We start from the raw sequence: 9,749 nt of genomic DNA on the forward strand, positions 1-9,749 counted from the left end.
TAGCCTACTATTAGACTGATAGGATACTGTAGCCTACTATTAGACTGATAGGATACTGTAGCCTGCTATTAGACTGATAGGATACTGTAGCCTACTGATAGGATACTGTAGCCTACTATTAGACTGATAGGATACTGTACTATTAGACTGATAGGATACTGTAGCCTGCTATTAGACTGATAGGATACTGTACTATTAGACTGATAGGATACTGTAGCCTACTACTATTAGACTGATAGGATACTGTACTATTAGACTGATAGGATACTGTACTATTAGACTGATAGGATACTGTAGCCTACTACTATTAGACTGATAGGATACTGTAGCCTACTATTAGACTGATAGGATACTGTACTATTAGACTGATAGGATACTGTAGCCTACTATTAGACTGATAGGATACTGTAGCCTACTATTAGACTGATAGGATACTGTAGCCTGCTATTAGACTGATAGGATACTGTAGCCTACTATTAGACTGATAGGATACTGTAGCCTACTATTAGACTGATAGGATACTGTAGCCTGCTATTAGACTGATAGGATACTGTAGCCTACTATTAGACTGATAGGATACTGTAGCCTGCTATTAGACTGATAGGATACTGTAGCCTGCTATTAGACTGATAGGATACTGTAGCCTACTATTAGACTGATAGGATACTGTAGCCTACTATTAGACTGATAGGATACTGTAGCCTACTATTAGACTGATAGGATACTGTAGCCTGCTATTAGACTGATAGGATACTGTAGCCTACTGATAGGATACTGTAGCCTACTATTAGACTGATAGGATACTGTACTATTAGACTGATAGGATACTGTACTATTAGACTGATAGGATACTGTAGCCTACTATTAGACTGATAGGATACTGTAGCCTGCTATTAGACTGATAGGATACTGTACTATTAGACTGATAGGATACTGTACTATTAGACTGATAGGATACTGTAGCCTACTACTATTAGACTGATAGGATACTGTACTATTAGACTGATAGGATACTGTACTATTAGACTGATAGGATACTGTAGCCTACTACTATTAGACTGATAGGATACTGTAGCCTACTATTAGACTGATAGGATACTGTACTATTAGACTGATAGGATACTGTAGCCTACTATTAGACTGATAGGATACTGTACTATTAGACTGATAGGATACTGTAGCCTGCTATTAGACTGATAGGATACTGTACTATTAGACTGATAGGATACTGTACTATTAGACTGATAGGATACTGTAGCCTACTACTATTAGACTGATAGGATACTGTACTATTAGACTGATAGGATACTGTACTATTAGACTGATAGGATACTGTAGCCTACTACTATTAGACTGATAGGATACTGTAGCCTACTATTAGACTGATAGGATACTGTACTATTAGACTGATAGGATACTGTAGCCTACTATTAGACTGATAGGATACTGTAGCCTACTATTAGACTGATAGGATACTGTAGCCTACTATTAGACTGATAGGATACTGTACTATTAGACTGATAGGATACTGTAGCCTACTATTAGACTGATAGGATACTGTAGCCTGCTATTAGACTGATAGGATACTGTACTATTAGACTGATAGGATACTGTAGCCTACTATTAGACTGATAGGATACTGTAGCCTGCTATTAGACTGATAGGATACTGTAGCCTGCTATTAGACTGATAGGATACTGTAGCCTACTATTAGACTGATAGGATACTGTAGCCTACTATTAGACTGATAGGATACTGTAGCCTGCTATTAGACTGATAGGATACTGTAGCCTGCTATTAGACTGATAGGATACTGTAGCCTGCTATTAGACTGATAGGATACTGTAGTCTACTATTAGACTGATAGGATACTGTAGCCTACTATTAGACTGATAGGATACTGTAGCCTGCTATTAGACTGATAGGATACTGTACTATTAGACTGATAGGATACTGTACTATTAGACTGATAGGATACTGTAGCCTACTATTAGACCGATAGGATACTGTACTATTAGACTGATAGGATACTGTAGCCTGCTATTAGACCGATAGGATACTGTACTATTAGACTGATAGGATACTGTAGCCTGCTATTAGACCGATAGGATACTGTACTATTAGACTGATAGGATACTGTAGCCTACTATTAGACTGATAGGATACTGTAGCCTACTATTAGACTGATAGGATACTGTAGCCTGCTATTAGACTGATAGGATACTGTACTATTAGACTGATAGGATACTGTACTATTAGACTGATAGGATACTGTAGCCTATTATTAGACTGATAGGATACTGTAGCCTACTATTAGACTGATAGGATACTGTACTATTAGACTGATAGGATACTGTACTATTAGACTGATAGGATACTGTACTATTAGACTGATAGGATACTGTAGCCTACTATTAGACTGATGGGATACTGTAGCCTGCTATTAGACTGATGGGATACTGTACTATTAGACTGATAGGATACTGTACTATTAGACTGATAGGATACTGTAGCCTGCTATTAGACTGATAGGATACTGTACTATTAGACTGATAGGATACTGTAGCCTACTATTAGACTGATAGGATACTGTACTATTAGACTGATAGGATACTGTACTATTAGACTGATAGGATACTGTAGCCTACTATTAGACTGATGGGATACTGTAGCCTGCTATTAGACTGATGGGATACTGTAGCCTGCTATTAGACTGATAGGATACTGTAGCCTACTATTAGACTGATAGGATACTGTACTATTAGACTGATAGGATACTGTAGCCTACTATTAGACTGATAGGATACTGTACTATTAGACTGATAGGATACTGTAGCCTACTATTAGACTGATGGGATACTGTAGCCTACTATTAGACTGATAGGATACTGTAGCCTACTGATAGGATACTGTACTATTAGACTGATAGGATACTGTACTATTAGACTGATAGGATACTGTAGCCTACTATTAGACTGATAGGATACTGTAGCCTACTATTAGACTGATAGGATACTGTACTATTAGACTGATAGGATACTGTAGCCTACTATTAGACTGATGGGATACTGTAGCCTACTATTAGACTGATAGGATACTGTAGCCTACTGATAGGATACTGTACTATTAGACTGATAGGATACTGTACTATTAGACTGATAGGATACTGTAGCCTACTATTAGACTGATAGGATACTGTAGCCTACTATTAGACTGATAGGATACTGTACTATTAGACTGATAGGATACTGTACTATTAGACTGATAGGATACTGTAGCCTGCTATTAGACTGATAGGATACTGTAGCCTGCTATTAGACTGATAGGATACTGTAGCCTACTATTAGACTGATAGGATACTGTAGCCTACTATTAGACTGATAGGATACTGTAGCCTACTATTAGACTGATAGGATACTGTACTATTAGACTGATAGGATACTGTACTATTAGACTGATAGGATACTGTAGCCTGCTATTAGACTGATAGGATACTGTAGCCTACTATTAGACTGATAGGATACTGTAGCCTACTATTAGACTGATAGGATACTGTAGCCTGCTATTAGACTGATAGGATACTGTACTATTAGACTGATAGGATACTGTAGCCTACTATTAGACTGATAGGATATTGTAGCAGGACAGTATCAATGGAAATGATCTTCAAAATGATGAATATATTTTTGCATTTGGTACATTTGATTTTGTAGCCTACGCTTCCATTGATTTCGCAAATTGATGTTTCTTAAGCTTGCCACCGACTATTTAACATGGCTAATGACTACAGTATGTGGAGGCAGTAGCGGTGTGGCAGCATTGGGACTGAGCACAGCAGGCAGGCAGGCAGTGATTATTGTGCTAAGCAAGTAGCCTTTGTTTTGGACACAATGAACAATAACTGCTGAAGGAGAGGGCCATCCTATCCAAGCCCTCTTAAGAAGGCCCGGGCTATCCATGCCCTCGAACGGGTAGGACGTTCTGCCAAATAATGACTGAGACTACGGCCAAAGCCAACCAAACAACAACCTTGTGGTAAACCCCACACGTACATATTACTTCAACTACCTCAACTAGCCGGTGCCCCCGCACATTGACTCTGCACCGGTACCCCTCACTGTATATATAGCCTCCCTACTGTTATTTTATTTTACTTCTGCTCTTTTTTTTCTCTCAACACTTTTTTGTTGTTGTTTTATTTTACTTTTTTATTAAAAATAAAATGCATTGTTGGTTAAGGGCTTGTAAGTAAGCATTTCACTGTAATGTCTACACCTGTTGTATTCGGCGCATGTGGCCAATAAAAAAATTGATTTGATTTGAGTGGTGAATGATGCAGCACATTTCTCTAGTTGATTAGTGGTGATTTGATCACGTTTTAATGGCTTTGTTACTATTATATGAATGTAAAGGTGAAAATTCTGTCGTTGTGCCCTTGAGCAAGGCACTTAACCCTAATTGCTCCTGTAAGTCGCTCTGGATAAGAGCGTCTGCTAAATGACTAAAATGTAAATGTGTGACATTACAGACCGGTTAGAACTGGGTGGCCTAACAGGTAACTGGGTATTTTGGTATTTTATTAGAATCCCCATTAGCTGTTGCAAAAGCAGCAGCTACTCTTCCTGGAGTCCACACAAAACATGACATAATACAGAACATTAATAGGCAAGAACAGCTCAAGGACAGAACTACATACATTTTCTTTTTAAAGGCACACATAGCCTACAATAGGTAGGTAACTGTGTAATCGCCTATTGACGATAGTATCTTCTGGTCGGTGGAGTTTTTTTACGAGCCCCGACGCTCGTTCTGAACGTTAAAACGCATCACTTGCGGTACAGTTTTGTAAACTGCGAGAAATAACTTTAATAAAACAATGGTTAAATTACTACACATCTTTAATAGGGTTAGGGTCAGTGTTCCCACATGTTCCAGCTCTTGTTTAGGGAAGACAGAAGGAAGGCTATCTAGCATGTTTTGAACACCTGTGTGTCAGCTAACTGGGGAGGAAGGGCAGGTGGTCAATTGGAGACACAGCCTTTGGATCTGTGCTAAACTGCCACAGTAAGTCTCTTTAATAATAATAATTGTAGTTCCCACGCAGCCAACCGTGGCCGAAGCCAACCTCTGAAAACCCAACGGATAAGAATATATTTTTTTTTTTTCTCCAGACATAGTAACTGTGTAGGTCAGTAACAAGGTAGGGCGATCCTTATAACATTCTCCACTCCTGGACGGTCCGACCATTGAATCGTCTCATTCTAGGAGTTCTGTGAATATTTATTATGGGTCAGACTGGCCATCCAACTCAAGGTGAACCACCACTTCATACATCGGATGAATTAACTCCCAGCCAGTCAATAATAAGAATATAATAGAGTAGGCGTATGTTCTATATTCTGTACTAAATGCTCATGCCATGGTTTATTACCAACTACGCTTATAACGGAGCTGTACTGAATGAACTGAGATTAACCCTGCTTCGAGCTATTTCTAGTACCGTTTTGCCTTGATAAGCAAAGGCTGACAAGTGCGCCGTATTAAAAATGCGATAGGCTACAGTCAGTATGGACTACAGTCAAGTGGTCAGCTCTTCTGTAACGTTTGGTCTAGTAGCTTACTGTAACATAATAACTAGCCGTGTTGCTAATGCATCCGATTACACACTGACCCTGGATACAACACGTTACCGATAATATAAATGTATCCACCAACAACTGTTGCCACGTCAAGTGTCAACGTCGCTACAGAAACGGCAATATTGTCGCCTACACGTGTATGACTGTGTATTAGAACTGAAGAGGCTATTTCAGCAACTGGTGTCTCAAAACCCCCCTGTATTGTTAGCTAGGCTATCACATGACAAAATACATTGTTTGTCGTGGACGGTCAACAAGCGCCACTTTCCCCGAGCAGAAAGTTCTGGAAACAAAATGACAATCTATACAGACTCCACTATTTGTCGGGCTATTGCAACAGCTAGTAAATAAAACTACGAATCGAAATGTCGTTCACATACCTGTAAAAAGCAGGGCCACCAAAGTAACGCAGACCGTCAACCCGCTGACAGACAGGCAGTCCATACGCTGTCAACACAACTCAGTGAGACTAGAGAAACCGAGAACACACCACTGGTCTGTCTGTCTACTGAGGGGTTGGGACTATCTGGCCAAGCTGCAAAACCGGAACTTCTACAATTTATCTTCTCAACATCGGATTTTAAAACTAACGCTAACATTAACCATCCTCCTAAAACGTGTGCCTGACCTACGCTTAAATAAAGAGCAAAAAGCTAATTGACGTCTTCATACATTTTCACGATTTATGCCAAATTTCGACTTTGCAGCTTGCCACTATAGTGGGAAATGTCTACTGTGGACTTCTTAGTTAGGTAATGACTGGTGCATTGTGGGATAGATTCCAGCGCCACGGCCACAGATCTCCAAATATGAGCAAGAGCTAAATCTGATTACGCGAAGCTGAGTACATGCAGTAGGATCAAACCGAACTAGCAGACTATTTAAATTAAAACAGTTATCCTACTACTGGCTCTCATTCCTGGAAACACTATCATAATGTATTGTTGCTAGAGCAGATTGGAAAGCGAGTCCAATGAGAGACATAGAATAGACTGGAATATAATAGAACTGTTAGAATAGTGAGACAAATATTTAGAATGAATTAGAATAGAATAGAACTGTTAGAATTCAGTCTGTTTTGAAGAAGCGGTTTTTAATTATCTATTTTTTTTTCACCGTTTATGGTGGGTGAAAACTCAACAGACGCCTCAATCGGTGGGTCAGGAAGCAAAGTGTACACAGGCCCTGCTGCTGGACAGGCTCTGCACTGAGGGACAGGTCGGGTGGAGGTAGAGACGGGCAGGACACCTCCCATTTCCATATAGGAGAAGATATAGAGAGAGAGAGAAAGCTGTGGAACAATACTTCTCACACCATTAGCAGTCTTCAATGCACAGTCTAGCCACGTAGACCAGTTGAAGGAAAAAACAAACAAACAAACCTTTAAATCAGCCTTTTTTTACGAGACAATTAAGTGACAAATTACATTAAAATATCAACTGACCCTTTTAAAATGTCTGGAGATTATTGTACAACCTTGCCTTCATCTGGCTTGCAGGGGGGGATAGTGATAGGTCAAACTGAACGATACAATGCAATAGAAATTAAACAGCTTCTTCATATAATAATAGTATATATTACAGGTATATAAATGTACAGTGTTTCCATAAAATACATAATCAGAAGAGGAAACATCATTTAGGGGGTGCAGCCGATAGTTGAAGCAGCCAGCGTCACCTTGGACCACAGAGAAGTGCCACACAGATAGGGTTAGAAAATTCTGGAAAACGTTCCCAAAATTCCCGGTTGGAAGATACCCGGAATAAAAAGAGGGAATAAGCAGAAAATCCCAAAATCCTCCAACCGGGATTTCAGGAAAATGTTAAGTCTTTTTTGTAAACCGCACACAGACCAAACTAACATGTACATTCACACACTCACTTTATACAGTCTCTTATACCATTTCTTAGTTTCTTATAAGAAAAACAACCTTCGGGTGCATCACTGGTATTCAACATTACAAAAATATAAAGATTACCATTACCCATGACGCACCACGCAGGAAAGTACAGTAAGCAAAAACTGGCTTCCATTTTGAACGTTGTTTATTTTGTACATATTCAGCTCTGTGCAGTGGAATACAATTGTTTAAAGTGAATGTAAGGTTGTTCTGTAACGGGAAGGAGAGTAAGTACTTTAAATCATGTAAGCACTAACACACAGTATCTAAAACAACATTAAAATGACTACCCAAAACGACAACAACCTGACTTTAATTAAAAAACACTGGTTACGTCCCAAATGGCATCCTATTCACCATAGGGCTCTGGTCAAAAGTAGTGCACTATATAGGGAATAGGGTGCCATTGGGGACGGAAACCCTGGTGGGGGTGCAGGAGAGCATATTTGTTGTACACAAACACCTACAAAACCCCCCATTCTGGGTGTTGACCTGAAAAAAACATTCCAAGAAAACACAATTATTTCTGACCTTACGTTCCCTTTAAACAAATGACTGTACCACTTTAGTAAACCCAAGACATTCTCCAGTAATGCAGCGCCAGACGTTAAAAAACAAAACAAAACAAAAAGCACAAAGTTAAGGCACAACCAGGTCAACTGTTGCAGGGGACATGACTGCACCAGGTTAAAAACATTTTTAAAATGTGCATCGTTTTGTACAACTTACTGCGCCCCACTTTCAACTTTACACTGCATTTCCCCCCCCACCCCCAACATTTTTTTTTTACGAATCTGAATGGTGACCTATCCTTTCATCTTGAAGCATTATGAATGTGTTCATAGTTAGACGCCAACACAACATCACGTCTAACTCACAAGCAATCGCTCAGAACTTTACAGTCTCCATTTAGATACAGAGGGGTTGGAATACTTGTGTGCTTCCCAAATGGCACCCTAGTCCCTAAATAGTATACTACTTTTGGTTGAAATAGGGTGGCATTTGGGACACGGATATTGAGTTTGTACTTTAATAAAGAAAATATTTGAAATCAGCTTATTTCCCGCATCAACGTTAAACACCATTTATTCCGTGTTACATAAAAAAAAAAAAAAAACTGGTTTTGTATTCTCTCTCTGTGCATCATTATAATAACATCAACATTACATTAGGTCTGTGTTTATGAACAACAAAATGGCTGGATACAATTAAAATAACCACTATAACAAAAGAAGTCAAATGACTTTCAACATGGCAGGAAAAAAAGTGTTTGTATGCGTCCCAAAATGGCACCCCATTCCCTTAGTAGTGCACTATAAAAAAGAAACAGGGTGCCATTTTGGGACGCCGATTTTTCTTTCTCACAAAGTAGTTATAAAACGGTATGTATAAATGACCAATAACAGGAATCTGGAGCGTCACATATGGAACCAGCTGAACTCTGTTGCTGTACACAGGACTGGCTGCGTCTGACATGGCACCCTATTCCCTTTGTAGTGCACTACTTTTGACCAGGGCCCATAGGGTTAGTGCACCATATAGGGAATAGGGTGCCATTTAACACACAGGACTGTATTGGAGGGACCATAGAACAGCGATGCACGGCTTCCACTCCATCTACACATCCATGGATATATACAAAACATATTAAAACCAGTGTCTTACTGAGAATCCATTCACCCCTCTGAATGGCAACACATACACAATCCATGTCTCAAGGCTTGAAAATCCTTCTTTAACCACCTGTCTCCTCGCCTTCATCTACACCGATTGAAGTGGATTTAACAAGCGACATCAATAAAAGGGATCATAGCTTTCACCTGGTCAGTCGGTGTCATGGAAAGAGCAGGTGTTCTTAATGTTTTGTATACTCAGTGTACGCGCACATCCCAAATGGCCACCCTATTTATTCCCTATATATAGTGGGGCTCTGGTCAAAAAGTAGTGCACTATAAAATGGAAAAGGAGTGCCATTTGGGTTGCAGGAAGCCTAGGTATGCATACATCCCCATGTTCCAGCAGAAGTCTATGTGGATGGAACAATTAAAGAGCATGAACCATAAATCAATTAGAAATCAAAAACAGTTGTTATTCATGAAAACAGTAACACAAAACAATATAACATTGGAATCCATTGGAATATATTCTGACTGACTGGAGAAGTGCTTCAGGAGCTTGTGGGAGGAAAGATACTTAAAAAATGGCCACCA

The 9,749-nt window shown here is 39.5% G+C and overlaps 1 protein-coding gene across 1 annotated transcript in view; it reads right to left on the bottom strand.

The window, feature by feature from the left end:
• Positions 1 to 7,666: 7,666 nt before the first annotated feature.
• LOC311114420 (inner nuclear membrane protein Man1-like) overlaps positions 7,667 to 9,749 on the bottom strand; it is a 24,022-nt gene continuing 21,939 nt past the window's right edge. Inside the window, exon 11 of the mRNA XM_084189671.1 lies at positions 7,667 to 9,749. This exon is cut by the window's right edge and continues 1,476 nt beyond it. The gene's annotated coding sequence lies outside the window, so the exon portion shown is untranslated.

This window comes from Coregonus lavaretus, assembly GCF_964263955.1.
Source record: "Coregonus lavaretus genome assembly, contig: HAP1_SCAFFOLD_4449, whole genome shotgun sequence".
Taxonomy (NCBI): Eukaryota; Metazoa; Chordata; class Actinopteri; order Salmoniformes; family Salmonidae; genus Coregonus; species Coregonus lavaretus.